This window comes from Amphibalanus amphitrite, unplaced genomic scaffold, assembly GCF_019059575.1.
Source record: "Amphibalanus amphitrite isolate SeventyFive unplaced genomic scaffold, NRLGWU_Aamphi_draft 000979F_arrow, whole genome shotgun sequence".
Taxonomy (NCBI): domain Eukaryota; kingdom Metazoa; phylum Arthropoda; class Thecostraca; order Balanomorpha; family Balanidae; genus Amphibalanus; species Amphibalanus amphitrite.
The window spans coordinates 229,594-255,354 of record NW_024882473.1 but is presented as its reverse complement, the minus strand read 5'-3'; the positions used below and the strand labels follow the sequence as shown (position 1 = coordinate 255,354).

Here is a 25,761-nt window from a genome sequence, read left to right as displayed (position 1 = left end):
CAGCGGAAACGAGCTGAACGATGCTAAGTGGTAATAGCATACCAAAATAGTAAACGGTATCGTGCTTCACATACCATGCGTCGTTTTCGATTTCCAAGTCCGTCCCATTCGCTGCAATCTTGAAAGACGGATGACCTCCCTTGGATAGAACGTAGCAGAAGACCAAGCCGAGGGAACACACATCCGCTGCTCCAGCCTGAAAAAAGTATTCTCTCAATAGTAACATTGATGTAGCTAATATGTAAAAATGTCAGTTTATTCCACATACTGTGATATTGCCCAAGAGTGATACCATGCATCGGCTAAAAGAAGGTGCATCCCCCCTGTTTAACCCTCGCCCTGGCATGGCATTTTTCATAACGCGGCCTGGCAGGGGGTTGGAGGGTCGATGCGACCCCCCCCCCAGGCGATTGACTCCTATGGCACTTAGAAACACCAAATTTGGTGGGTAAGTGGCCCCCCGGAGGCCACTTAAGGCCCTGTGCAAATTTGGCTGCTCTAGGTCAATATTTAAGTTTTTTTGGGGTATAAATGTAAAAAGTCCGCTAAAACAGGTAAAAAGTTGTTCGCCTTTAAATTTTGATCTAATTAAGATAGGGCAAAAACAAAAGCACAAGTAAACTCAGCACGTCAAGTCGCGTTGAATGATGTACTTTTTTGCTTGCTTAACACGCGCCGGGCCGGGGGGGGGGTGTGTTTGAACACCCCCCATGCGGTTTTTGGCACACCTGTTTGTGCATCTTTTCCGCACATGTTGTGAAAATTTCAGACCTAGGTCCCCTTAGGTCAGGTTACCAGGTCACGCCAAGTGACCTCACCTCAGAAAAAAATAAGAATGCTCGTCATAGCTACACCTACTGAACGATTGCCTTGAAACTTTCAGCGATTGATTAGAGCAACACTATCTATCAAATGTATCTCTCGGAATTTTGATATCGGTGACCTAAGTTCAGGTCAATTTTGCGGCCTCTCCATTTTAACCCGCGCCCCAGTGTCAGTCTGGATTTTCCACGACCTGGTGTGGTAAGGTGTTTGAACACCCCCTTCTAACTCGGCTCCTGGGCCACGTAGCGACACGCGGTAAGCGGCAATGGAAAGAACGTCAAAAATAAGGACGAAAACACTTGGTCATTTTTTGGGTCAGGTCAAAGGTCAGGTCACCAGAGGTCACCAAAGGTAAAATGTTGACTATTTCAACATTTTGGAAACTGCCGACGACTATCTCGGGAACTGATAGAGCTACAGCGCCGCGGAAAATAGCATTCGATAGCCCTTTTACAGACCTTTCTGAGTAATGCTCTCAGATTTGACTTCAGGTCAACGGTTTGGCCTCCAGAGGGCAAAAACTAAAAAAATAGCCGTTTTTACGAAAATCGGTTTTTCGGCGTTAACTTTTGACTCAAAAGAGCCATGACATTACTTTTGCAAGCATCGTGTTCCTCTTGTCGAGACGCGTCGAATGAACTATAAGTTGACCTTGAAAGGTCAACTTGAAAATTTGACCTCAGGTCAAGGTCATGACCTGACCGGAAAGGTCATGTTGCATATCAGTCGATCCGCAACGTCGAGCCGAACACATCTAAGGCGTTTTCAGCGCTCTAGCACGCCTCTATCAAAAGTTATTAGCGAAAAACTGTTAGATTCTGTTCGTGAGCTGAGATGACCTCGGGGACATAACGAGGGGTCACAGTTGCCATTTTCCGGTTCAGTGTGTCCATTTTACCTACATCTCGATGTTTGAGAGTGTCTAGAATAGAGTTCGTGCAAAACAGACGCTTTTCAATTTTATCCCATTGACTTATAATGGAGAGGCCGCAAAATTGACCTGACCTTAGGTCACGAAAGTCGAAATTCCGAGATATACATTTTATAGATACTGTTACCCTCATCAATCGCTGAAAGTTTCAAAGTGATCGGTCACTCGGTGTAGCTATGGCAGACATTGAAACTTTTTATGAGGTGAGGTCACTTCAACTGACCTGGTGACCTGACCTTGAATGACCTTGGTCTGAAATTTTCACAACACGTGTAGAATTGATGTATGATAATGTATACCAAAAACGGCGCGCTCCGCGCCGCCGTTTTTGAGATATCTGCAAAAACCGCAGGGGGGGGGGTGTTCAAACACCAAAACACACTTGGGCGCGGGTTAAGTCAACGGGAGAAAATTGAAAAGCGACAGCGTCTGTTTTGCATGAACGCTATTCTAGACACCCTCAAACATCGAGATGTAGGTAAAATTGACACACTGAACCAGAAAATGGCAACTGTGACCCCTCTATGTCTCAGAGGTCATCTCAGGTCACGAACAGAATCTAACAGTTTTTCGCTAATAACTTCTGATAGAGACGTGCTAGAGCGCTGAAAACGCTTGAGATGTGTTCGGCTCGACGTTGCAGATCGACTGATATGCAGCATGACCTTTTCCGTTCAGGTCATGACCTTGACCTGGGGTCAAATTTTCAAGTTGACCTTTCAAGGTCAAATTATAGTTAATTCAACGCGTCTCGACGAGAGGAACACGATGCTGGCAAAAGTAATGTCATGGCTTGTTTGAGTCAAAAGTTATTGTCGAAAAAAACGTTTTTCGTAAAAACAGCTATTTTTGGAGTTTTTGCCCTCTGGAGGCTAAACCGTTGACCTGAGGTCAAATCTGACAGCATTATCCAGAAAGTTCTGTAAAAGGGCTATCGAATGCGCTTTTCCGCGGCGCTGTAGCTCTATCGGTTCCCGAGATGGCCGTTGGCAGTTTCCAAAATGTTGAAATAGTCATTATTTTACCTTTGGTAACCTCTGGTGACCTGACCTTTGACCTGACCCAAAAAATGACCGAAGTGTTTTCGTCCTTATTTTGGAAGCTCTTTCGATTGCCGCTTACCGCGTGTCGCTACGTGGCCCAGGAGCCGAGTTAGAAGGGCGGGGTGTTCAGACACCCCCCCCCCCGGCCCGGCACGGAATCTCAAGAGCACCGGCCCGGCGCGGGGCCCTCACTGCCAGAAGAGATGTCACAGGGAAATGAAACTAGCAGGATCTAGTATCCATTATGAGTCTCACAACTTGTATATCTCGGATTTTTCCTAAAGGTCATATGAGGTCAGGTCATTTCCGTCACCTCACAATTATAAGTCAATGGGGAAAAATGAAAACTGCTATTCTGGCACCGGGAACGATCTCCAACTATCTCAAGCACACAGAATCGTGATTTGGTGCACTCCTTGCAAGGTTAGATGCGTCACTTTTGCAATGTTGACCCTAAATGACGTCATTTATGACGTCATCAAACTCATATTAGTTTTTTTGTCAATAACTCTTGATCAGACTGCGATAGCGAGTCGGGAAAGCCACCACTGGACTCATGAAGACCTGACAAATCGAATGCAATGCGACATGACCTCTTTCGACCAACTTCGTGACCTGGGGATGCTGACCTGACCTTGAACTGAGGTCAACACCCAAAGTTGACCTGACCCGAACAAAAAGTAAATCATTCGACGCGCCTGAGCGAAGCGAACACGATGCTGCCAAAATCGCGGCTCTGCGGCCGTTTTTTTCCGAAGTCATTCACCAAAAACTGTACCGTACCTTGGGGCACTTGACCTGACCTCAGAGGTCACCGGTTGACCTAAGACCTTAAAATCAGGTACCAATCTCTGCGTCTCGTAACGGCGCACACGCTCGTTTTTTCCGCGACGCGCTAGCTCCACCAGGGGCGAAACGGCGAGGGGGGGTGGGTCGTACCCGCCCCCCCCCCCTCGGCCGGCGCGTATGTAGAAAACCAATAGGTCCGGCGAGGGTTAACCCTCGCCCGCACATGCCATTTTCCCATCCTAGAACGCACATGGCGGGGGGGGGGGGTGGTTGCCACCCCCCCCGCGCCATTTCGTTCCTGTTGGAGATAGAGCTTAGCGGTAAAGACCAAAAAGATTCTTTGGGAAGAGACGAATCCAATGATACCCAGTTTTACCTTCTCAGGTCAGTCATTAACCTTCCAGGTCAGGTCAAACTAAAAAATGTTGCTGTTTTGGGTCACCGTTTGATATCAAGTGCGCTGCTTATCATATACCGATGACGATGCCGTTTTCTGGTGCCAAGCCAGCTAGAACCTCTTTCTCACACTACCCGACCAGGTTTTTGCTGCTGAGGTCATTTCAGGTCAAGTTAGGTCAAGGTCAATTATATGTGTTTATATGTCTGTGTGTGTCTGTGTGTATACTGATGTGTGCACCGATTGTTTATATGTCCATATTACATGAAATCATGATCTGAGAAGCTTTTACCGAAAATGCAGTCAAAAAACTTCACAAAAAGTAAATTTCGCTTGCCTAAAACGTAATTATCTTAGATGACCTAGGTTGACCTTGACCTTGACCTTGACATCTGTACATCGTCGAACAACATATTCCATGATAGGTGGGAGGTAAGACTGGTAAAAAAGGCCGAAATCAAGGTGTCAAAAGCTCACAAGGCCCATAGCCAACGCAAGATGTCGAGAATTGGCTATTTGGGTCATGACATGACCTAAAAACAAGGTCGTATCTCCGAAACCAAAAGTCACAGAAACCTGAAATATTCAGTGGACATCAAGAAAGGATAGAGGAGCAGCTATACGAAAAATCAGCCTTCTACCTCTAAAAACGTTGAGTGCAGAGCAGAAAGACTACCTGGGGGGGTGGCAACCCCCCCATGTGCGGGCGAGGGTTAAGTGTACCTAAAAAGTTAAGCATTTCTTAACCTTCCGCCCCACTGGAGGAGCTATTCATAGCCCCCCTTCTAGTTTTTCTGCAATAACTTCCAAACCGCTTGACGTATCGACGCCGAACTTTCAGTAACTTTGGCTGCATCAATTTGACACATTGTGTAAAAATATGAACTTCGTAGCTACCAAAGGTCGGCCGGAAATGACGTCAGAATGACTTAATGTTCGGCTGATTTCGACGCAAAACATTGAAGCACGGCAATCGCTCCCAAGAGCTCAGTTTTTTAAGCTAGATCCAATTTGCATGAGAGCACTCAAAACAGACTGCGCTATCAAACTGCTATCTCGGATTTTCAAACGTAATAAAATTTAGAATTCATATTTTTTCAAAAAGTTTTTGACTTTTCGAAAAAAGGCATATTTGTGATAAAACGCATGATTATGACTTAGTCTAGCATGTTTTGGCTAAACATCTTTAGAAATGGCCAAGTTATACGCATGATTGCAAAAAATTCACAATTATTAATTTTTCAAATCATTTTTTTCAGTACGTATTTAACATCGTTCACCAATATAAATAGCACCATCGTGTTCCTGAGCTCAAATTGCATCCAACAGACACCTTTTTTGTTGAAAAATTGTAACTATAAAATTTGACCATTTTTGACCTGAAAGTGACCTGACCTAAGCTACATTCGACTCAAAATAACCTCGAATGACACAAACGACATCAAATTCGAAATCTATGGCCTAAATGGACCATAAAACATGTGTCACGTGACCGACACATGATATAATATTTCCGTGACCTGTGATGACCTGACCGGCCTGACCTGAAAATCAAAGTAAAAGATCGGTACCCTTAGGGTACCTAAAGCATCTGTGCACGATAGTGAAAACCAAAAATGAGCCTGATCTGAGTTGTAAGACGGCGGCCAGAGCCCAAAATGTGAACAAGCCAAAATGCTAATAATTTTTACTTTGACCTGACCTGTGACGTCATCGGTGACCTCGAAGTCAATTAAATTAGGTTTCGTTCGACAGTTGTTCCGGGGCTATCAGACGCCGTTTGAATTTTGACGATCGGCCTAGTAGTTTCGGAGTTAGGAGGGGGGCTATGAAGAGCCCCCCCTAGAGTAGGGCGCGTTATACGCAGACCCCAGTGGGGCGCGGGTTAAGTAGAACGTAAGTCTTAACCCGCGCACCGACGGGGGTCTGCGCCAACTGAAAGTTTGAAGAAAATCAGTCCAAAACTGTGAGTTGGACAGGTGCATGAAGAAAATTGAAACTTGACCATGAATTTGTACCGTTTTTTCTGACCTGGTGATCTTACCCAAGGTCACTTGGGCCTGAAATTTTCAGTTCATTGTAAGAAAGCTGCCCCATAGGCTGTGCGCAATTTGGCGGTGCTGCGTGCCGCTGTTTTTACGCTTTCCTTGAAAAGCCTTAGGAGAGGGGTCGCATCGACCTCCCACCCCCTGCCAGGGCGATGGTTAACCCGGCAGGCGGTGGGCCTCCCAGCCACCTTCCGCGCGGTGTGGGGGAAATGTGTTTGCCCCCCTCGTATCTCCGAAACTACTGGGCAGATCCGTTCAGTTCAAACAGCGTTCGATAGCCCTGATAAATTTCACAGGGAAACTCTAATTTCATTGACCTCGGGGTCACCGATGACGTCACAGGTCAGGTCAAAGATAAAATGTTTCGCAGTTCACGGGTCTTCTAGCCCGCGCCCCAGTGGCGGTCTCAGCCAACTTCGCCCTAGAGGGGAAGGGGGGGGGGGGCATATGTTACCACCCACCTCTAACTCAAAAACTAAGAGGGCTACAAAGACGCGGTAAAAAGCAGTCGATAGCTCTCAATGCGTACGTTTGAAAGTATTTCGGTTATTTTTCACCTTAGAGCAATATTGGGGTCACCAGAGGTCATCAAAGGTCAAAATTTGCCAATTGTCATTATATTTTTTTCAGAAAACATGCCGCTATCTCAGGGACTATGGTAGCTAGAAAAACGCATGGAACAGCAATCGATAGCTTTTTTTGAACTCTTCTTTTGATAAGGCCATTATCAAAATTGACCTCAGGTCAACGGTTTAGCCTTCAGAGGGCAAAAACTCTAAAAATAGCTGTTTTTACGAAAAGTGTTTTTCGACAATAACTTTCGACTCCAAAAACCCACGACGTCTCTATTGCCAGAATCAAGTTCCCCTTGCCGAGAATGAACTATAACTTGACCTTGAAAGGTCAACTTGAAAATTTGACCTCAGGTCAAGGTCATGACCTGACCGGAAAAGGTCATGTTGCATATCAGTCGATGCGTCTCAACAAGACAAACACAATGAGACCATTCCCAGCGTTCTATCTCTTTCCAATCGCGAGTTATTGGCAAAAAACTGTTTGTAGCCTCAAATGACCTCGGATGACCTTTCTAGAGGCTATCAGCAAAAATGACACCTTGGTCATCACGAGTGGTCTAAATCATTGTGATTCTGAAATATTTGGACTGTTCCTATGCGTACACACGGATCTAGAGGCATTTTCATTTTTTCCATTGACTTGTAATGGAAAGGTCACGCCACTGACCTGACCTTAGGTCACGGATATAAAAAATCCGAGATATACAAATTTTAGGCGCCCATAACAGCATGCAATCCATTAAGTTCAAAACCTTTCTGACAAACACTGCAGGCTGGACAGGATTGCAAACTTTTTTAGGCTTGGTCAGTTAACCCTATTAGTGGCAGGGGGTTGTTTTTATCCACCCCTCAGGTTTTTCGGGAATATCTCCGAAACCGCTGAGGCTACGATGCTGAAATTTTCTGACTTTTCCTAAAACTAAATTGGGCACATTCCCTGAAAATTTCAAGTTCATAACTTTACCAGGGGCGGCTCCAGAGCACTGGGAATTGGGGGGTCCTATTCGTGAACGAGTCATTTGGGCGAAGATCACGATGCTGCACCAGTTTTACGAACAGTGAATGAAAGGTATCATGTGATAACATATACAGTTATTGTGCATCCTCTTTTGACACGTTTTTGCTATAATAGGCGGATCCAGGCGTCCAAAAAGGGGGGTTATGTTTTACCTCCCAATATAGGTGCCCTGACACCGCCTATGCATGACCAATACAATTGTAGTCGTTCTCTCATAAGAAAATTGTAACATAACAAGACCATTACCACCCTTTTTAGAAACAATACCAACAAAAACCTTATTTACTATACTTTTTGTGTACCCCCAATCTCAATGATCTGTATCCGCCTATGATTTTTGAAAATGCATATTTTTAGGATCCATGTGAATTCCTGGTTCATTCTCTATCGATCGGCAAAAGTTGCGTTAAGATTGGTTCAGAAACCTGGCCGTGATAAACAGTCTAAAATGTATCTGCAATTTGCCCGTTTTTACCCCCCTCTACCCCCCCCCCCCCCCTATTGACATTTTTTAATTTTTTTTTAGAAATGTAGATCACGTTGAGCGAAATCGAATGCCGTTTGAATTTTGAAAATCGGCCCATTAAATCTCGAGATATCAAGGGGGGGTCGTAAACAGCCCCCCCCCCCTGCCACTAATAGGGGTAGCCAGGAGCCTGCCACTAATAGGGTTAACTTGACCTGGTGACCTGACCTGACATGACCTGGGGTCAAAAAGCTCACACCTTGTCCAAAATTGATGTACCAAAAGCTACCCCAAGCGGCGCGGCGCTACGCGCCGCGGTTTTTTATTCACACGCAAAAAACGCGACAGGGTGGTAACATATGCCCCCCCCCCCCACTGCACTGGGGCGAAGGCTAGGGAATGCGCTGTAACATGGAGTAAAACACATTTTGTCGAAAATCGGCGATAGGGCGTCAGTTGTCTAGTACATATGTTGCTATTAGAGGTCACTGATAGTACCAGGTCAGGTCACAGGTCAGGTCACCAAGGGTCAGCAGTCATGAACCCAACTTTACTAGGGTTGTGCGATGCATGATTTATGGCCAACTTTACATTTCCAGCTCAATGGTGCTGGTTATTCGCCTCGTGACACCTCGCTAGGTGGCAGCACCGTAGAACCGTATAGATAGGATAGCGAATGTGGCGCACGAGTTACGAATACCGGTAAACGTGTATTTCTGTATCAGCTTCAGTGGAAGTTGGGGTTGGGGGAAGCTGATTATTATCGATTTTGATCCCTTTTATGCAACGTTTTGGGTTTTTGACCTTTGGAGTAAATTACCCTGCTATCGCTAGTGAATATCATACAGCATTTGGCTGCAGAAATCGCTATGACCTTTGACTTTTAATCTCAGTCTGAAGCAGCTTACAAAGACGCATGGCAATTCGTTAAATGATCTTGTTCCATTATTAGAATGGATATATTTCAGGCAATAAGGTGCATATGCAATCTTTCATGTTGTAGCAATAGCATGGTATGACAATGACATGACCACACATGTACAAAAGACAGGACTCAGACTACAACTACTAGTGGCATTTGACCGAAATCAGAAGTCAGAAGTGATGGCTGCCAACCCGATTCCACTGCTAACAGCAGCTGTTCCACTATGCTAAGGTTTCTGAGGCAGCTTCCAGCAGCAGGCTGCAGCCCTGGAAGGAAGGAACTGAGGAGTCTTGCTGCCAACCCTCAAAACCCACTTGCTGCTGAGATGGCTGTTTGTTTCAAGGAGGTAGCTGAAGAGATTAGACCTACAATTAACCCGCGAGTTGCTGGGGGGGGGGCGTTAAACGCCCCCACTTTTTTCGCCGGGCCATAGCATAAAAACGGCGCGCCGCAGGCGCGCCAAATTTTGGGTACCTGTAGGGAATTGATTGAAGTGTATTGTGACAAAGTTTAAAAAAAAAAAATCGGTCGGAAATTTTTTAGATATCGAGGTTTTAGTGACGTCATGATTTCTGAGTTTTCGACCAAAAACGGCATATGTTAAAAAAATCATATAAAATCACAGAATAGACATACAGACATGCCGTAAACGCCATTAGACTGCCAATACCATGAACAATCAAATGGCTATCTTCGATTGTTGATTATCGTTCCGCATTTTCCAAAATCTTGAACTGAATCTTGGCAATTTCTCGTGACTACTTCACGACCATGATACATGCATTTCTTAACCCGCGCGGGGCTGGGGGGGTAAATTTTACCCCCCCTCGCGAATTTTTGCGATATCTCAAAAACGGCGGCGCGCAGCACCGCCAAACTTTCAGTACCTTTTCTTACATCAATTTGACACCTTCCCTAAAAATTTGAGCGAAATCCGTCGGAAAATTTTTGAGAAATTGACGTTTTAGTGACGTCATGTTCGCCATTTTCGCCTCAAAAACGGCAAAAGTTCAAACGCCGCTAACATCTTCATTTTTAAAGGAATCAAGACGTAACAAAAAAGGCTATACGTAATTTTACTTTGTCTATCAAATGGCTATCTCGGTTTTTTGAAAATTTTGGATTTTGGCCTAAATTTTTTTCAAAAAACTGATTTTTTTGGGAAAATCATTATAAAATTCAAAATTTTGAGTCTATCGAAAAAACCGGAATATATGTCAGAGAAGTGGTCTATGTGCACCTACATACTAAATTTTAGAAGAATCGGTTCAAAAATGTGGGAGTTATTCAAAATTTTATGACGTCACGACACACAAAATTTTTGAAAAATAACTTTTTTGGAAGTTCTAGACCTCGTACGGGAACAAAAATAGCACCATTCGATTCGCCGTGAAAAACTGCATCAGATAGACACCTTTTTAGGCCTTAACAACCAACTTCAAAATTTGACCTCACTTGACCTGACCTTGACCTGATCTCGACCTGAAATTCATCCAGAGGTGGTCCATATCACTTATTGAGTGTGCCTATTGAATTCTATGAGCAAAATGACCCATAAAACATGTGTCGCACATGCCCTTTTCTATATTTTGTTTTTTGGTGACCTGACCTGACCTGACCTGACCTTGACCTTGACCTCTGAATGATATTGTATGCAACTAATATTGTCTTGGTAGCCTAAGAACACGTTTTGGGCGATCAGTCTCAGTCCATGACTCCATTCTTCGGCAACTACGGTGCAAGGCCGATACTGTAGAAACTTGCAATTTGTACCCTTGACCTGACCTTGACCTTGACCTCAAACTTTAAATTAAGTACATGTTTTTAGTAGTTCGTGATGAGAGCTTTCGATTGGCGTTTGAATTTTCCAAATCGGACCATTAGTTCGGGAGATAATAGGGGGGGGGTAAAATTTACCCCCCCCCCCCAGCCCCGCGCGTTCGGCTGGAGACCCCAGCCCCGCGCGGGTTAAATTGAACTTTTTTAGCCAAACACGTACACATATGGTAAAATGATTGTCACCATCGTGTTCTACGCCCCAAATTACCTATAAAACACATGTCACAGGCTGCGAATATCAGTTTTGATTTTCGGGGATATGTGCCTGCCCGGTTGACCTGACCTTGACCCTGACCTATGCTTGACTGACCCCTATATGGAGCTGACACTCTTGTAGGCCACATATGATGGATTGTGCACCGTTTTGACAGAGTTTATGACGAGAGGCGCCCATTGCGAAGTCCTGAAGTCCATGCTACTGAAAGCCCGATTTCAGGTGTTTGACCTGACCTTGACCTGACCTGTGACCTCAAAATTCAACTTTAAAGTACTTATCTGAAGCGTCTCGTCGCGTTCTTTCGTTTGCCGCCTCGTGCGTTTCGCTGCGCCTATTGGTTCTCGAGTTATCGGCTGGGGGCGTTTAACGCCCCCCCCCCCCCCCCAGCAAACGGTGGGTGGCGAAATACCCCAGCAACTGCCGGGTTAAGTCTGTTGCTGGCATGTGTGGTGCAGCACAATATGCTACATGTGTTCTGCACATGTGTCCAGCAGAGCACAGAACATATTTAGCTCATTGCACCTCACCTCAGTCACCCCCTTACTCAGCATTGAATCGACAAATGGTCTGCTTTATTAGTTACAACCTCTGCTCAGTGCTTTAGAAGTTGGTGCAGTATATTGGTGGCATTAGAGGCATTGTAATCAATGATATATGTTCACAGCTGGCCTGAATTTGCACATATATCTCTTTTGTTTCCTGAACTATATCAACATCATATGATCAATGGTGTGAGAATACTACCTGGGAGAGGGAAGCAATCTGATGTCCTCGGGTGTTCATTCATACCTTCCCTTCAACAAGCCTGAGGTACAAAGTTATTTTCCTTGCCAGGGCCATTTATCTTTCACATATATAACTGATAACGGAATGGAAGAATGTAAAAGTCACAAATTTTTGGTGTCACTGGTCATAAGGCTCCACCCTCTGAAGCCTTATGAATCTGACGTTAGGCGGCACGGGCGGACATCGATAGCAGCGCCTCTATCGGTCACTAGGGAAAGCTGGGCTGTAGGCGACGAAATACCGGCTGAGTTGTCACACGCTGAATAGGTTTATAGCCATCCGTCTTGTGAAAAAGTTGAACTTTTGCCTTTAATATTTCTACAGGCAATTTTAGAAGTGTCTTCACATGGATTACAAAGCCGTTTAGATTATTGTATTCATTTCAAGCCTTCCCTATTGTTCTTGATGATGCGGGATGGGAACTATTTCTAATTAGTGTTTCTAGCTTAGTAAAAGAACATACTGTGCAAACGATGAAAAAGCATAAATGGAAGATTTTAAATGCAATTTTATCTAACAATTAATGGTAAATTCTCTACATATCAAGGAAAAGGTGCATGCTAACTGATAATTTAAAGTTCTTGGGGCCAGTTGTTTTCTTCTTTTCCTACGTCGCCCCAATGGCCGCGAATACACTTGTGATAACGCCTATCGGAAGTGATAACTCAGAACTGAGTTTGAATTACACAGAATGATAACATATCCAACCCCCTATCATTGGGAGCAGAATCAGCCCCTTCTGAACCGAATACATCCCTCATTCCCTGCTCAGTGCTCAGGCTAGTAGCTACTGCCTTTTGGCCCTGACATGCAGATATCATTAGCAAAAAGCAATGTGAAATGAACATGTCCCTTCGCCTTCCGGGGCGCCGTTCGAGCAGCTGGTTTTGTAAGTCTGTTCCATTCCATCCCACTGGTCAACAGGTCATTTGAAAGGTTGAGCGAACCCGCACTGAACTCACCGTTGGCCCGCACCAATCCCTGATCATTCTACATCGGCACCCGAGCGTCCACGCTGGTTTCTGAAGGCTGCAATCTTACAATATACAGGTCTTTGAGGGCTCCACGGTGGCGTTTTGGGGCCCATCGCAGATTTAAGTTCCGACGGTAGTCAATGAGGACCTTATGCAGGTTTCCGAGAACTCCATGCCTATTTCTGAGGGCCCCACGTCGGCCTGTGACGGGCTATAAAAGGTGAATGTCTTATGCCGGCATATGAATGCTCTTAAGATCTCAGGGCGGTTCCAAAGCATCGGGTGGTACCTACCTACGTAGAAAACCGTTACGGCGAGGGTTCAGACAATGTGCCCGGAGCCATTTTTTTTTTGTATGCCGCATCCGCTCTTTCGGCGGATTGCAATATCCTTATCGGCCGCCCTTACCGCCCTAACATTGGTTGTGATCACCAATACTGCTTACGAAGTGCCACGGGACGCTTTGTTCAGGGCCCTTTTGACTGTGGAAGGATGTATGATGGGCTATGAGAATCATTATTCGTGATCTATGAGGAATTTGTCGTCGAATTATGTGCATTGCATTCCAATTTTGAAAGAAAAAGTATTCGAAATCCCAGATCTCGTGAGATTAGACCGGCCGGTCTGCCTGCGGAGCGGCCGCCGGATCCTACCTATAGTAGTTCAGGAAACGGCCACCAGATGTCAGCCACTTCTGAGTCACGAGGCGAATAGGACCATCGGGTACGGTGTAGGTCACTTTCTGGTGGAGGTCAAATCAATGTCAGGTCAAAAAAGGTCAAATTTCAAAGTTAAATTTTTGCATAAAATGGGTACTGATTCGATGCAGCTCGTCACGGCGAGTCTAATGGTGGTCTTTGTTTTGCACTACGTTGTCTAGAATTTGCTAAAAATCAAGTTTGAAAATTTGACGTCATCCATTTTGAAGTTTTTCGCTACAACTTCTTATCACATATATCACACATGTTAAGGTTTTTTCTTAAATCAAAAAAAAATTTTGGATTCTTTGGCTTTTAAATTCAAAAATAACATATTTTATTTTATCTTTTACGGTCAAAATTTGAAAATTTCTTAAAGGAAATAGTTCACTTTCACGAAGTTATTTTTTTTTTTGCAATGGATTTATGATTTTTTATGTTCAAAATGATCAGCAAAGAAAATAAAACCTTTTTATAACAAAAGATAATTTTCAATATTTTGATATAGGAAGAACTTTTTCAGTTTCTGTAAGGCACACGCGATCCAGTATGAAAAGAGCATGGGTCCCGAAAATTCTTCAGAAACTAGAGAAATTATCGCGGCCACCGGGGGTGGGACTAAATGCTTACTTCGAAATCTAAGCTGCGTTGCGGCATTGGCGGTTATGTGCGGCATGTATGCCGCATGATTAGTAAGCGGCGACCACTAAATTAAAGACTCAAACGCTCCGACCGGTTCTCAATGAATAACACTGCATACCAAAAATGCCAACTGCTCTCGTCATAAGATATTTAGCTTTAACCCTCGCCGGCCGAGGGGGGGGGGGCGGGTGCCGCCCCCCATAGGGTTTTTTTCGCGATAGCTCCGAACACGCTGGCGATAGAGAGCTAAAACTTGGCATACCTGACCTTTGATCCAAGCCGCATCTTTTGACACCAACCGCATTTTTGGGTCAGGTCAGGTCACTGACCTATGACGTCATAAGTGAACCTCTGCACGGTCTTCAGATGTCGCAACTTCGCAACGCCCTCACTGCCAGAGGAGATGTCACAGGGAAATGAAACTTGCAGGATCTAGTATCCATTATGAGTCTCACAACTTGTATATCTCGGATTTTTCCTAAAGGTCATATGAGGTCAGGTCATTTTCGTGACCTCACCATTATAAGTCAATGGGGAAAAATTCAAACTGCTATTCTGGCGCCGGGAACGATCTCCAACTATCTCAAGCACACAGAATCGTGATTTGATGCACTCCTTGCAAGGTTAGATGCGTCACTTTTGCAATGTTGACCTTCCGTGACGTCATTTATGACGTCATCAAGGTCATATTAGTTTTTCGTCAATAACTCCCGATCAAATTGAGCTAGCGAGTCGGCAAAGCCACCAATGGACTCAGGAAGACCTGCCGAATCGAATGATATGCGACATGACCTCTTTCGACCAACTTTGTGACCTGGGGGTGCTGACCTGACCTTGAACTGAGGTCAACACCCCAAGTTGATCTGACCCGGACAAAAAGCATATCATTCGACGCGCCTGATCAAGGCGAACACGATGCTGCCAAAATCACGGCTCTGCGGCCGTTTTTTGCGACGTTATTCACCAAAAACTGAACCGTACCCTGGGGCACTTGACCTGACCTCAGAGGTCACCGGTTGACCTAGGACCTTAAAATCGGGTACCAATCTCTGCGTCTCGTAACGGCGCACGCTCGTTTTTTCCGCGACGCGCTAGCTCCACCAGGGGCGAAACGGCGAGGGGGGGTCGTACCCGCCCCCCCCCCTCGGCCGGCGCGTATGTAGAAAACCAATAGGTCCGGCGAGGGTTAACACCCACCCTGAAAATTTCATGACCCTGACCAAAATGACCTTTGACCTGTGACCTACTTTCCAAGACCATGTTTGGCCGGAATCGCGATTCGGCGTATGTCGGCTCGCATTAGCCGCGCGTTTGCAAGCTTTTCGTGGTTTCAAACGTTCAAACATGTGATTTGATGTTGGTCCCATGCACAAGGGTGGATGTCAAGGTCACCTGAAGGTCAGGTCAGGTCATTGACCTATGGTGACCTCGGTTCACTTTTTCGAGTTTTACATGTTTTTAGGCTAGTTTTTAGAGCTGATTTCGAATTTAGCAACCATTTGAACATTTACGAAGTAGTGTTGGTGCATTCGTAACATGTTACGAAGCTGCAGAAGCGGTGACACGTATTACGAATACCCATCACGACCCCTACCGGTTGACCTGACCTGACCTGACCCGATGCTGGTCTAAATGCTTAAAGACATCGTCTCCGATCAAAACTAACACGATATTCGTGATCAGCACCCCGGAAAACCCCATGGCAGCCACACTACGACGTTCTAACAGGTCCCAATTTTCCCGCCTTTTGGGTCATTGACCTGACCTGGAAGGTCAACCGATGACCTAGGACCTTAAAATTGGTTATCATCGGCTTCCTCTCGTCACGGGCAACACGCTGATTTTTTCCGCGAAGCTCTAGCTTGATCAGGAGCGAAACGGCAAGGGGTTATACCTTATACGTTCGCGGCTGAGTATTAATTTGGTTCAAAACAATGATGTAGATAAGTTAGTTATTTAAATCTAAATATCCTATGACGAGAGCGATGGACATTTTTGGTATGCAGTGTTATCCACTGAAAACAGGTCAAAGCTATTGAGTTTTTAATTTAGTGGTCGCCGCTTACTAATCATGCGGCATACACGCCGCACATAACCGCCAATGCCGCAACGCAGCTTAGATTTCGAAGTAAGCATTTAGTCTCACCCGTTTGGAAGCATGCAAAATTACTACAGAACTGGCGCAGATAATACATTATTGACGCTACGCTTACGCGGTCGTTCTTCTGATTGAGTTGTCCTTAGGGAGACGTAGCCTTAGGTATTGCCTATAAAAATATCACGTGACAATTGGAGGGAGTGACAATTGGACGTGACAATTGACAATGGGAGAAAATATCACGTGACAATTACGTGATAAACGTCATATATTGGAGGGAGATTGTGATTCAAGCTGGAGGAATTCCTTTGTTGAGCCGCTAGAATCCGAAGGAAACAGCGGAAATTCCCTTAGACTATTTAATGAATTTAACGGTGATGAATAAGTGCGAAAAACGTTTTTTTGGCTTTATAAAATTTGATGAAATGACCAGGGTAAAAGTTTTATTACTGGCGGTCAATTCAAAACGGCGCAAACATTTAAACAGTGAAGATAGTGAAGCACGATTCAAAGTGTAGTACACCTTTCGTACTTTGAGCGGCGATAGCGGGATAACGGTGTGGAGCTTCGAGGGTCGGTCTTTAGTTCCCGGACCAGAAAGCTGGGGCCTATGCAATGTCAAATTTCATCAAAATGGTGATACTGTCCCTTTAACCCTATTCCTGGCGGGCTCCGCCGGGAAAAGAAACTGGCGGGGGGGCCGATTCGGCCCCCCCCCCTGAGATCTCGAGAACGAAGCAAGATAGCGACAAGCGGTAAACAGCATCGGATACGCACGGCCAAGATCTACAATTTTTACTTAGGTCATTTTCAGGTCAGGTCAAAGATGACGTCACAGGGGTCGAAAAAGTCAAAATGGCGGCGCTAGATATGGAAAGAGTTTTTCTCGAATAACTTTCGAATTAGTCAAGATAGGAACAAACTAAGGGCATCATCGTGATCCTCTCGTCAATCCGCATCGAATGATATATATGTTGACCTCGAAAGGTCAAGGTCAAAGGTTGACCTCAGGTCACGTGACCTCGAGGTCATCATGTATATCATTCGATGCGTCTTGACGAGCTGAACACAATGAGACCATCCACGCGTCTGTATCTTGTTCCTGTACGGAGTTATTGGCCAAAAACCTTTGGTGACCTTTGATGACGTCACATGACCTCACAGCTGCCCAACAGCAAAACAGACCTCAAGGTAGTGAAAGTTGATCGTATATGAAGTCATGTATGGTATATGGGGCCATTCCGACCCGTTTTAGTGGTAAAAACAGGGAGTTGATTTTTCCCCCATTGACTTATAATGGGGAGGTCGCGAAATTGACCTGACCTTAGGTCACCGATATCAAAATTCCGAGATAAACAAATTGCACATACTGGTACCCTAACTAAACCCTGAGGAGAAGAAATTGATCGGTCAAAAACTCTAGCTCTGGCGTGATTGCAAACTTTTCTGAGGTAGGGTCACCAAACCGCCTCTGGTGACCTGACCTGAGGTCAGATCAACTCAAAATTTTCAGACATGTTGCGTAGAAGCCTTTTAGGAAAAGTCAGAAAATTTGAGCTTCCTAGCTCAACGCGTTTGGGAGAAATAACCAAAAAACCTCAGGGGGGGGGGGGGCTCCTGAGGCCCCCCCGCCAGGAATAGGGTTAAGGACAGAAATGACGTCATTGATGAGATGGAGCAGTGATTTACGGGACAGTGCGAAGGTCCCACAATGACCGCCTGAGGCAGCTCAAGAAACGATGCAATAAGTTTGCGGTCGTATGTGGTGACTTGTAAAGGAGTAATGAACATCATGTAACAAAATCAAATTTCTATCACATCTCATTCGTGGTGATGATCAGAACTTTTCGATACCCCCTCGTATATGCTATACAACTCGGTGAACTTAGCACATCCTGAAAGTTTGAAGGAAATCAGTCCAAAACTGTGAGTTGGACAGGTGCAAAAAGAAAATTGAAATTTGACCATGACCTTGTACCGGTTTGTCTGACCTGGTGACCTGACCCAAGGTCACTCGGACCTGAAATTTTCAGGTCATATATAAAAAGGTTGCCCGCCGTTTTTACGCTGTCTTCGAAAAACCTTAGGGGGGGGGGTCGCATCGGCCCCCCCTGCCAGGACGAGGGTTAAGTAATGATGACAACGTTTACATATAAATGGGAAAGGCAATGGGAACGTGTTGTTTTTATATTAAAATTGGTTACACATGTGTTTCGGGAATAATCCCTTGATCACACCATATAAAAGTAACTACCTATATCGAAATACAATCGAGGTCGAACGGGGTCGAATGGGGACGTTCACAGACACTCACAGATTAGCAATTCTAAACATGACTGAAAACGTTACACTGCTTTTCGCCCGGAACCCCTACTTCCTGAAATCATTTTTCAAAATTAATTGAGCAGTGTGCTTGCTGAGTTTTACTTTACCCGAATTCCCATTGAAATTACTAATCGTAGAAATAAACGCTGCTTCCACCGCCTGTCGGTTACGCTTATTTAATCCCACGCATAGGTTTGACATCGCCGACCAGTTTGGCAAATGCCCCGCGTCATCCACATGCTGCACTATGGCGTTAGATTCTTGGTGATTCCGCAAATCTCTTTTGTGTTCCTCTACCCGTTTAGCTGCACCCCTGTATGTTTCCCCTATGTAGCTTTTTTCACAAACGCCACATGGAATTTCATAAACCACACTGTTTTGGTTGCTTGCTTTCTTCTTGGTCCGTAAAATATCCTTAATTGTTGAACCCGATGGAGAGGTAATGTTTAAGGCTCCCCTGGTAAAGCTTGTGATCACTTCAGATTGTTCTGACAGAGGTACTGATATATATTCCTTTCTTTTCGTGGCATTTGAATTGGAGGATCTTGAGCGGATCTTTAACTGAAGGAGAAGACCCAAAGGGTAGCTGAGTTTGGTAAAAGTTGTCCTAATGTACTCTAGCTCGTTCTGTAAATATTCCTTTGAACAGATGCGAAACGCTCTGAGATAAAATCCCAAAACGACTCCAGTCTTCGTTCTTTGACTGTGCGACGAATAAAAGTGGATAAAGTCATTCTTGTTCGTCGGTTTCCGGTATACGGAAAACATCAGTCTTGATTCTCGGTTCCAAATCAGTGTGTCTAGAAAAGGGAGCTTGCCATCTTGTTCCTGTTCGCAGGTGAACTGTATTTTCGGGTGCACGTCGTTGAGCTTTCGAAGAACACTGTCTAAATCTTGTTGCTTGTTCACTATAACCAGAATGTCATCCACGTACCTTAGCCATGTGGTGCTTTGACCGACGATGTTCAGAAAATGATCCGTTTCTAACGTTTCCATGAAGATACACGCGAGCACAGGACTAAGAGGGGAGCCTATCGCCAGACCGTCTATTTGTTTGTATTCATTGCCTTCAAATTCCAGGGCGCCAAACTCAACGCAAAGTCGGACTAGGCGAATGAAGTCCGCTTTCGGCACTGGCAGTGGGGGGGGGGGGGGGCACAGAACAGATTAATAGGGCACAGAACAGATTGATAGGGCACAGAACAGATTAGCTTTTCTATTAGACTGCCTACAAGAACAAGTTCTACCACGATCAGCTCCAAAACAGCTGAAGAGAAATGCGCACCCATTTCCAGAAAGTGCTAGAGCGTACTTGGAAGACGCGGTACGTAGCCTTCGTGACCACCGTAACGTTTTGCAGAGCAGACTGGGTGGTATTAAGCTGCCTCATCATATGGTTGAGATTCTTCAACAACAAGCTGTGGATCATCGTGCGCATCTTCAGGCGTTGGTGACCCAGCTCTGTGAAGAGAGCGCTTGGAAGAATGTGGGAAACCGTGATTTGATAACAAACTTGTCGAGCAGAGCTCTGTCTGAAACTGAAACTGAAGTCTTGTCGCTAGGTCTGAAGTTCGCGATGGGATCTAATAAGCAGCCTCTGGTAGAAACAGTTATGAAAAACTATAGATACAACGATACTGATATCGACAAGGGCTTTATCCAAGGGCTTACGACCAGCTGCGCAGCATTCTCCAAGCACATTAACTCTTCTATGCCTCGACGGTATCTAAGCGCACTCAAAGATCTTGCTAAAGACGAAAGCATAATTGTGACCACGGCAGATAAGGGAGCTGGAGTAGTATTAACCCTCGCCCGCACATGCCATTTTCCCATCCTAGAACGCACATGGGGGGGGGGGGTGGTTGCCACCCCCCCCGCGCCATTTCGTTCCTGTTGGAGATAGAGCTTAGCAGTAAAGACCAAAAAGATTCTTTGGGAAGAGACGAATCCAATGATACCCAGTTTTACCTTTTCAGGTCAGTCATTGACCTTCGAGGTCAGGTCAAACTAAAAAATGTTGCTGTTTTGGGTCACCGTTGGATATCAAGTGCGCTGCTTATCATATACCGATAACGATGTCGTTTTCTGGTGCCAAGCCAGCTAGAACCTCTTTCTCACACTACCCGACCAGGTTTTTGCTGCTGAGGTCATTTCAGGTCAAGTTAGGTCAAGGTCAATTATATGTGTTTGTATGTCTGTGTGTGTCTGTGTGTATACTGATGTGTGCACCGATTGTTTATGTGTCCATATTACATGAAATCATGATCTGAGAAGCTTTTACCAAAAATGCAGTCAAAAAACTTCACAAAAAGTAAATTCCGCTTGCCTAAAACGCAATTATCTTAGATGACCTAGGTTGACCTTGACCTTGACCTTGACATCTGTACATCGTCGAACAACATGTTCCATGATGGGTGGGAGGTAAGACTGGTAAAAAAAGGCCGAAATCAAGGTGTCAAAAGCTCACAAGGCCCATAGCCAACGCAATATGTCGAGAATTGGCCATTTGGGTCATGACATGACCTGAAAAACAAGGTCATACCTCCGAAACCAAAGGTCACAGAAACTTGAAATTTTCAGTGGACATCAAGAAAGGATAGAGGAGCAGCTATACGAAAAATCAGCCTTCTAGCTCTAAAAATGTTGAGTGCAGAGCAGAAAGTCTACCTGGGGGGGGTGGCAACCACCCCCCCCCCCATGTGCGGGCGAGGGTTAATGGACTATGATAACTACAAGACTAAAATGTCCGATTTACTGAGCGACACTTCTACCTACAAGGAAGTACCCAAGGGCAGCGCAGAGAAGGACGCCAAGCGTTTCAATCAAAAAGTGAGGAAGATTATGAACGGCTCCACAGAGGGTAAGAAGCTTCAGTATTTGCTGGAAGAGAAACCGATCACCCCAAGTATGTATGGCCTTCCAAAAACACATAAGTCGGGGAACCCAATGCGCCCTATAACCTCGGGTGTGGGAAGCGCGCCGCATCAGCTGGCCAAAAAGCTTGCTAAGCCGCTATCGGACCTTTTGGGAAAAACAAGCGGAACCCACCTTCGAAACTCTGGTGACTTGCTGAACAGAATAAAGGATGAAAGAATGAATGACAAAAAACTAGCAAGTTTTGATGTGAAATCGCTTTTCACAAATGTCCCCTTACAAGATGCCATGGAAGCAGTAAGACGAGCACTGGACGATAACCAGGACATTGCACTGCCAGTGCCGAAAGCGGACTTCATTCGCCTAGTCCGACTTTGCGTTGAGTTTGGCGCCCTGGAATTTGAAGGCAATGAATACAAACAAATAGACGGTCTGGCGATGGGCTCCCTCTCTTAGTCCTGTGCTCGCGTGTATCTTCATGGAAACGTTAGAAACGGATCATTTTCTGAACATCGTCGGTCAAAGCACCACATGGCTAAGGTACGTGGATGACATTCTGGTTATAGTGAACAAGCAACAAGATTTAGACAGTGTTCTTCGAAAGCTCAACGACGTGCACCTGAAAATACAGTTCACCTGCGAACAGGAACAAGATGGCAAGCTCCCTTTTCTAGACACACTGATTTGGAACCGAGAATCAAGACTGATGTTTTCCGTATACCGGAAACCGACCAACAAGAATGACTTTATCCACTTTTATTCGTCGCACAGTCAAAGAACGAAGACTGGAGTCGTTTTGGGATTTTATCTCAGAGCGTTTCGCATCTGTTCAAAGGAATATTTACAGAACGAGCTAGAGTACATTAGGACAACTTTTACCAAACTCAGCTACCCTTTGGGTCTTCTCCTTCAGTTAAAGATCCGCTCAAGATCCTCCAATTCAAATGCCACGAAAAGAAAGGAATATATATCAGTACCTCTGTCAGAACAATCTGAAGTGATCACAAGCTTTACCAGGGGAGCCTTAAACATTACCTCTCCATCGGGTTCAACAATTAAGGATATTTTACGGACCAAGAAGAAAGCAAGCAACCAAAACAGTGTGGTTTATAAAATTCCATGTGGCGTTTGTGAAAAAAGCTACATAGGGGAAACATACAGGGGTGCAGCTAAACGGGTAGAGGAACACATAAGAGATTTGCGGAATCACCAAGAATCTAACGCCATAGTGCAGCATGTGGATGACGCGGGGCATTTGCCAAACTGGTCGGCGATGTCAAACCTATGCGTGGGATTAAATAAGCGTAACCGACAGGCGGTGGAAGCAGCGTTTATTTCTACGATTAGTAATTTCAATGGGAATTCGGGTAAAGTAAAACTCAGCAAGCACACTGCTCAATTAATTTTGAAAAATGATTTCAGGAAGTAGGGGTTCCGGGCGAAAAGCAGTGTAACGTTTTCAGTCATGTTTAGAATTGCTAATCTGTGAGTGTCTGTGAACGTCCCCATTCGACCCCGTTCGACCTCGATTGTATTTCGATATAGGTAGTTACTTTTATATGGTGTGATCAAGGGATTATTCCCGAAACACATGTGTAACCAATTTTAATATAAAAACAACACGTTCCCATTGCCTTTCCCATTTATATCAATACGTCTATGTAATAATAATAAAGACAACGTTTACATTGCAGTAAGCCCAGATGACCGGGTATTATGGGTACTTACGATTGTTTCATTGCTCGATGCCTGCGTCAATGTCTCCGGAGCCATCCAGCCCGAAGTTCCAACGACGGCACCCGTTGTCCATCCACTCGTTGTCAGGTCCTTGGATATCCCAAAGTCGGCGAGTTTACCCCTGATTCTATCTCTCTCGTGCTCAACCAGCAAAATGTTCGATGGCTTGATGTCCCTATGAACTAAACAAAAAATGTATTATGAGTTTATTTTCACCTGCGACTCGCTGGGCTCTGACGCCCTGCATAGGGGAGGCAATGTTTAAATACCCTTCCCCCTCCGTTTCTCCGTTTCTCCGTTTCTAGACCACGTGTACGAGGTAGAAGGCGCTCGAAAGAACGTTAAAAAAAATGACGAAATTGCATCAGTCACTGTTTTGGTCAGGACAAAGGGCGGCTCACCAGGAAGCCAAATTTCGGCGAGTTTCAAGTCGAATGTCCACAATTCTCAACAAACCGACCTACACTGAAAACCAAAACGATTCTCAGCTCCCTTTGGTCGCGGTGTCTCATGCTCCTATAACTCTGCCATTTATCTGGCTGAATGCCCTCAACGTACTTAACTGGATTTACGCTAGCATATATTCCTCATAAGTTAAACACCCTTATTATGATTGCGAGTCGGACTAGGTATTATTAGTATTATTACTTACTGATACCATGGGCGTGGAGCCAGCGAAGCCCGATGGATGAGTCTCGAAGAATGGCCTTTTCATCAAGCTTTTTAGTGAGCTTTCCGTTCACGTAGTCTTCCACCGTACCGGAAGCTAGCTCCATCGCGATATAGTAAAAACTTTTCGACCTTTCCACGTGGAAGAGCCTAGAAAAGGAAGCAATGACGTTAACCTGCGCCATTCTGGGGAGAAGGAACAACACCCCACCTTGCGGCTGCACTACCGCTTTTAGGTACAGTGACCCGCAGTTACTTATGCACACATACGAGTATATTACCAACTTACGATTGTCCTATTATTTGCTAGCTGGTGGCCATTGGAGAAAGAAAATATAGCGCAAACTATAAAGGAATAACACATGTCTGCTTCTAGGATGAAGATTATGCATATTTCCTCTTACCGTCATAGATATTCTTCCAAAACTAAAATCGCGATATTCTTTCTGTGCTGGCTGCCTCCCTAGATCCCGTCCTTGGTATCGCCACTTGCTTACGCTCCCTCTACGTGAATGAAAGTCACGTGATTACTACGCGTTTGCGCTCAGTGGTAACACACCTAGCCCGGGGGCCGGTCCGTAGCGGGGAGGGGTAGAACACCAGAGCTCCAGCACCAGCGCAGTTGGGGTGGCTGTGGCCCGTATCATAAAAAGGCTGGCATACGCAAAACGACCAAAGCCGCAGTATAAGTTTAACCCGCGACCCGTTGGGGGCGGGGTTAAAGGGCCCCCCTGTGGTTTTTCGTAGATAACTCAGAAACGGCTGCGAATTTCGACTTGAAACTCTCAGTACCTCTGCGGACATGAACTTAACACAACTCCTGAAAAATTAGGTCCCAGTTCATCTCAGGTCACGAGCTATATAGGTCAAACTGAGGTCATTTTCGGCGATTTGTCGTCGAAAAATTTGTTCACGGAGAAAAATCGCAGAAAATCAGGGTTTTAATCTAGTGACCAAAAAATTGGACCGTAGGTATAAAAAAGGCATGGAAAACAAAAATGGTTATCTCAAAATTTCCAAAATATAAAAATATATTGATCTAGGGACTTTCTAACTCAAAATTTAGGTTTCTTGAGATATTTTTGAAACTTCGGGAAATTAAAAAAACAAAACGGAATATATGTTAGAGAACCCCTTACTGGCCTTACACATGCCAAAAATTAACAAAATATATCTAAAACTGCCTGAGATATAGCCAATTGAATGACTGAAAAAGTAGTGTAGGAGGGCTCCTCCTGTGCCGCCGCCTATCGCTCGGGCGGCTACATGTTGGCGCTGGACTGCTGCTCCAAGACTGAGTCGGACTCGGGACTCTGCCGCTGCGAGCGCCCGCGGCCGCAGGTCACGCGCCGTGTGCTATAAGCCGAGCTTGCGGCAACTGCTTGTGTGCAGCGTGATGGCGGCTGCTGATTGGCTGGCGCTGTGACGCCAGGGCAGCCGCTGATTGGTTTCGCCTCTGGAACCTTCGGTGACCAGAGGTCGTCTGAAGGTCGTTCTGGAGCCGGGGGATATTCTGGCCTGAGCTATGGGGGTGGGGGGGGGGACTGGACTTGTGACAATATATCTGTGATTAATGTCTGATATTTAATTAATGGTGTGAAGTGCTTTAGCGAGGAACATAGCGAGAATAGATACGTGAAGAATTTAGGGCGGGTCATCCGAGAACTTTTTTTTCGAGGACACAAAATGAAGACCGAAATTCCTACGGAGCATGTCACAAGAAGACTGTGTGAATTTTTTCAATTTTTTTGGTTGAGGTTGCGCGTCGCCGCAGCCAATTAATCAACCGGGTTTTTCGCTACATTTTCACTGCACGCGAGTTTTGAGCACAAATATCATGTAATTAATTATTTTCAAATATATACCTCGAAACTTCAGCTATTCC

At 45.1% G+C, this 25,761-nt stretch overlaps 1 long non-coding RNA gene across 1 annotated transcript; it reads right to left on the bottom strand.

Annotated features, from left to right (window-relative positions):
* Positions 1-74: 74 nt before the first annotated feature.
* LOC122368826 lies at positions 75-24,022 on the bottom strand. The gene is made up of 3 exons (XR_006254308.1): positions 23,860-24,022; positions 23,199-23,389; positions 75-196 (listed from the first exon to the last, which is right to left on the bottom strand). It is a non-coding gene; the product is annotated as an uncharacterized LOC122368826 (long non-coding RNA).
* Between the last annotated feature and the right edge of the window lie 1,739 nt (positions 24,023-25,761).